Raw genomic sequence first — 6,000 nt, 5'->3', positions numbered from 1 at the left:
TTTTTAACTCAGAAATCCTGACTTTAATCTCAGAAATCCTGATTATTAATCTCAGAAATCCTGACTTTTATCTCAGAATCTTAAAAAAAAAAAAAGTCTGTTGTTGGCCCTAATGCTCTTTCATTTTGATCATTTTCATTTGATTTATATAGAGCTTTTCATTGCAGCCAAAGCGCTTTTACAGAAATACAGAATATCATATTCACACTGATGGTGGTGAGCTACGTTTGTAGCCAGAAGCAACCCCTCCAACCAACACCAAACACTCATACACATTCATACGCATGAGGAAAGGAGGGCAAAGTGGGGTTTAAGGACACAATAACGGAAACTGGGATGGAGCCTCCTGTTGCCCAAATATCTGCATTAAAACCCTTTAATTCCTGCTGAGATGTTTTTGTCTTTGCTTAAACACCCGTGAAATGTTTTCAAGAGATTTAGCAATTTATGAGAGGAGCTTTAATACAAAATACTGAATGTATTATGATCATTAATATCCACTGACACTTCAGGCTTTAGAAGTTGCTTTACCTGGGATAAGCTGTCTAGACTAAACTCTCTGTCTCGCAGCTCCGAGCTGTCTTTTCTTATAAGACAAGAAGACTGGTGAAGACATCTATCTGAAAGGAGCTCTTCTTTTTCTAACCTCATGTCTGTCTGAATCTTAGTGTATTCTATTTCCACCACTTAATAAAACCTCAGTTTTCTATTATTATACTTTAAAATGGGATGATTAGACACAGATCAATTTAAAAATGTTCTTGAACTTGAGCTAATATTTTCACCTGGAGCATCAACACATTCAGGAGGTTCTGCATAATAAATTAAAAAAAAAAAAAAAAAAGCGAGAGACATGATCCAACATCTGCTTTTCTTTGAAAAACCTGCTTTCACTTCATGGATCCAAATTCGAAAAAGAAATTAGCCATTGTGTGCGTGTGTAGTGTGTGTTCATGTGCAGAGCAGAAGGTTAAGTCCCCTCTCTCCCAGCAGATTGAACTGAGCACTGATGTGATATGAGACATGCCAAGTTATATAACCCTGGCTGATTGGATGGTAACGGGGGGTGATTGCTCTTTTTCTTTTTTGGCCTCCCCCTTCTTTTGGCCAAAGCTTTATTCGTTTCTCTGACAGTTACAACGAGGACAGAGGGGCAGAGGGAAACAAGGCAGACAGGAGTGGAGAAAAAAAGAAGGTGTTTTCTCAATATTCTACTTTGAATATAACATGATGTCAGTGTGTTTTACATCAAAAATTTGCATCTATGTGCGATTAGAAACCATTCATTTCATCAAATAGTTTAAAATTATTTTTGATTTATGACCAAATAACTAAAAAACTAATCACACTTCTCTCAGTCTCAGGTTCGGCTCTGTTCTGGTGTTGTGGACGATGCAATGTCATGTATATTTCTCCTCAACTTTTTGTTTTGACAGCCAATTAACACACATTCTCTTATGTTGACCTTTGGCTCGACCCCCAGTTTGAATCAGCTGCTAGAAATAAAATCAGCTCAAACTAAACCTTCCCTGCTAACAATTACCACTCAGATGGAGCCGTCATGTTGTTATTAGAGCATATTTTTCAGGCCTAATGCAGCAAGGCCTTCAAGGGTTTCTGGACAATATTTGTCATTGTTTAATAAAGTTAAATTTGCATAAGCAGCTCATTTGTCCATTAGTAAACACTTGAGAAATATTCCTTTAAGGGACATTTTAAACCAAGGAACAACGTGTGATTATTTGTGATGAATCACACACATTAAATAAATAATTAGACCGATTGATAGACCTACTTTTGCATAATATTATCACAAGAACACACAAAATGAAGATGTTGAACATAACACTGGCCACAAAACACCTGCTAATCATCAGCCATCAGCCATTTGGAGCATGCAACACTTCCAGACTGGACTTTCCCCACAGGTTTAAGGCTCATCTACTGTATGAAAAGCTTTTGCCTGCTGCCACCTGAAGGACGGATACACCTGAAGCACAAGAGGGCATTATACCAGCATCATACAGTACACATATCTACCGTTTTAACATCAACTAAATCAACTGAAAATGGAAACGGGAAGATCACCTGCTCCAGAAAGTTTGAATTAGAATTCACTGAAGGACGTATAGCCTCTATTTACAAGAGGGTCCTATAGACACAGATACGGATACAAAGCTGAAACATAGACAATTTATAATACAAATACAAAAACTCTCCGCCATTGCACCGGGGAGAGTTAAAACCTGACACTACAGGACGAGTGAACAAGAGGACTTCACAAAAAGCAGTTTGGTTCAACACAAATCAAAATCACAAAAAGGTTTACTTAAGATAAGATTAAAAAAAATATAAAAGAAGTCCTGAGGCAGCACAGGAAGGAAATCGATCTCAAGAAAACAGGTGGATCGTTCATGGAGCTTTGTTCTGATTTCTTGCACATTTCTAAATGGATATGAAGAGTGGATTGAATGAATGCTGGACCAGGGCCAGTGGGTGTTAAGATGTTAACCGACACACCGCTGGTTATAATGTAGTATTCTCTTTGTTATTACCAAGCTACAGCTCCGACTTTCCCTCCTACTCCTAAGTTGTGCAATATTCAACCTGTTCCTTCTCCATCCGCAGTGCTGTAATGTAAAGGTGAGTGACAGGCAGGCAGAGTGAGTGTTAAAGCTTCAGTCATTAACGCTCTTAAGTGCCATTATTCTGTCCTGCCTCTCTCCCTCTCCCTCTCTTTTTAACTATTGGAAATAGCTGCTTTCATGGCAATCAGACTAATGTAGATGCCCTCGATTCAACGAGCACAGCAGCAGCAGCCAGGTGGGTTTGACAGAAAAGAGAGAGATAAAGACAGACAGGGTTCAGAAAGAGGAGAGAGGTTATGAAGTGAACAAACAGAACAGAAGAGGAGGAGAAAAGAAGAGACGAGACGAGACGAGAGCTGAATGTGAAAAAATGTAATATTCTTCTCTAGGCATGCTCCGGGTGGGGACGTGACACCCACTTAATTGTTGTAAGTGACCGGGGCCGTGATGAATGTGATACAGAAAACTGCAGATATGAAAAAGGAAAGGGAGGTACAAGAGGTAGAAAGAAAACAGGACAAAGGCGGATGAGAGGGAGATAAGATCAAAATCGCAGGAGGAGGCAAATCAAGGTGGGTGTTACGTTCACTCCTCGACCCCACATGGAAGCCGAGGGGGGTTGTGGAGACGGTGGGGGTGGGGGTGCACATTAAAAGCCAGGAACACGTTACAAAAACGACGTGGGGCTCCAGCTCTGTTCAAGAAGCAATGGAGTGATTCCTTTAAATCCCTCCTGCCTTCCTATAGCCCGCAGGTGAGAATATATCAAAGCGTGTGAGTGCTCATCTCATCACCACAGGACGCCTGAGTCACACTCTCACCTCTTACGGCTGGAGAAGATAATAAGCAATAAAAGTGACTTTTGATATTGCACAAGTCAATTACTGTAGCTACAGAATTGATCCAGTGTCTCACACATGGTTCATTGAGTTTGTTATGCGACATGTTACCAGAACAAATATGTTTTTCCCGCTCTGGATCATCTATTGATGCAAAAAGGTCATCGAAGCTCATCAATACTGTGGTGGTGTTGATGTTTATTCCTGCGAAAGGCTGAAATAATAAAAAAACTACTTATATTATGATTAATAATTAAAGCATATGGTGGATATTATGACTGCAGATTGTAATCTGTTCTATTTTGATTGTTTTTATTCCATAATTCAATTTGTCGCTCACTTTGCCGGTAAATGAGCCGCTGAGGTGAAACTGAGAGATGTGACGCAGGAGATGGAAACAGACTAAAAGGTTTTGATTTTGATGTCATCAGGAGAGTAAACAGGCTGCAGATGTTGGGCATTAGAGGGCTGCTCCCATATGGACTTACTGAGCCCTGAAGCTGTAGACCGCTGGTTTGACTCCTGAATTGACTGATCATGTACAGCATGTCAATCAAAGATCCCTTCTCCTCGCCATTTCCTGTATGTTGACTGTTTTTTTTATCAATGAAGACATGAAATGGTCCAATTTTTTAAATTTGATATACAGTAGGCTATATAAGCAATTTTTTTTAAATAGACATGTCAAGTCTATTCTTTTGGGACTTTGTTACTGGTCACTTTTGTCATGTTAAGTCCTTGCCGTGTGCTCTCTTGGGTGTTGAGTTCACTCCAATTTAAACAGAATAGGCATAGCCGGTCTTAACGTAGAGGCATGTAGGGCCCCCATATACGTACCTTCACCTTGGGCCCCCAAATTGCTAAATCCGGCTCTGCCTATAGGTACGAATGTAGTTACCTTGATGAACCTATAAAATACAATTTTAAAAAAGGATTTTTATACATTGGTTGGTGCCCATTATCCGTTCGAAAAAAAAAAAAACTGAATAACTTATGAGGGCGATTTTGTAAACATCTCTTCCATTAGTGTGGTTTTTTTTTTGCATGACATCTTATTTTAAAACTGCCGAAAACGAAGAAAAAAATATTTGTTCTGATTTATTTCTGAACATATTTTCATATCATCTTTTTGGATACTAGTGTGTATTCATGACAACTGAAATTCATTCAAAAAAAAAAGTCTTTGAAAACATCAAACATGAAAGAGACTGAGGAAAAGAGAGAGAGAGACAGATGGAGTGAGTGAACAGGTGAAGATGAAAGTAGAGAGGACAGAGAGGATGATAGTGGAGCAGTAAACGTTTGTCTAAATGTAACTTGCACACATATTAAGCCGTCCATTAACATAGCAGGTCAGAGCAGCTCTTTCATTAATTAGAGCCTCAATCCTCACGTGTCCAATTAAAAGGCTCAAAGCCGTAGAAACAGAGACAGATATGAATATACACACAGTTGTATGCCGTGTGAGAGAGAGTGTGTGTGTGTGTGTGAGCATCTCCTGAGAGGTGTAACACGCCCCGCTGGTTATTATCTCCGAGTTTCTGGCTGGATACAATCATTCCTATATGTATCATGGTGGTTACCATGGTGTCACCTTCCTGGGCGCTCAGTATCTCCGTGGTGACTGACATGCATCGATTCACCGACAAGGAGGCTTCTCTTGATGATGTCATTGTGCAGTAATTGGATTGTAATTGGTGTTTAATGGTGTGTGTGTGTGTGTGTGTGTGTGTTAATGCTGCTGGATCCCATCACCGTGGAGACTCTGTCCTCCAACACAGATGTTATGTAGGATGCTGCAGGACTGTCGTGGACTTTTGCCATCGATTTATTGTTTTATTCCTTCCCCTTCTCCATGATTGCATTGATTTCCCTCCGCCACGGCCTCTCAGGGTGTTTCTTAATTTAATATCACATGACTTTATGATGTCGTCTCTTGAGCCGGCTCAATAATTATATCTCGGGGGCTGATTCACTCCAGCCAATTCAGCGCTTTTCAATCCAGTGTCTTGATCCTTATCTGAACATAATGTCGTTAACATTTATCAAGTCAACCTGACTTGTAATCTTGTGCTCTTACAAGTCATTCCAGAGATGCTATCACAGGCCCTTGTGTGAGTGTGAGTGTGTGTATATGTGTGTTGAGTGGATGGTTTCCCCAGCTTCTCCTTGGCTTTCTGTTTATAGGCCAGCAGACACATGCGGTGGCTCCCCATAGGCATTGAAATCCATTAAGAATTCATCAGTGGCAAGATGGTGCTTTCTTAATCAATTCTGTGTGATCTTGCCAACGCATCCAGCCTCATTGACAGAGGGAGACAGGAAAGTGTGAAAAATAAAAAGCTTATAGGTTTCGACCGATAAAAAGGTTTCTGAGGGCGATTTGTGCTGATGCTTTTTCTTTGAGATGTTTTTAGGCTACTTAGACAAAAGCAGCACTGAGCAACTTCTCAGTCATTATACTGCACCATATATGCACACACAAGTGTCCATTGACTGTTGTGTACTTTAAATCTGGGGCTGTTTTAACTAGGCACCAGTTCTATCAATAATTACACTCAAGTAATGCAACT

The sequence above is a fragment of the Trachurus japonicus genome, chromosome 24 (genome assembly GCF_045865225.1).
Source record: "Trachurus japonicus isolate A0001 chromosome 24, Traja_1.0".
Lineage (NCBI taxonomy): Eukaryota > Metazoa > Chordata > Actinopteri > Carangiformes > Carangidae > Trachurus > Trachurus japonicus.
Note: the sequence above shows the minus strand (reverse complement) of the source record.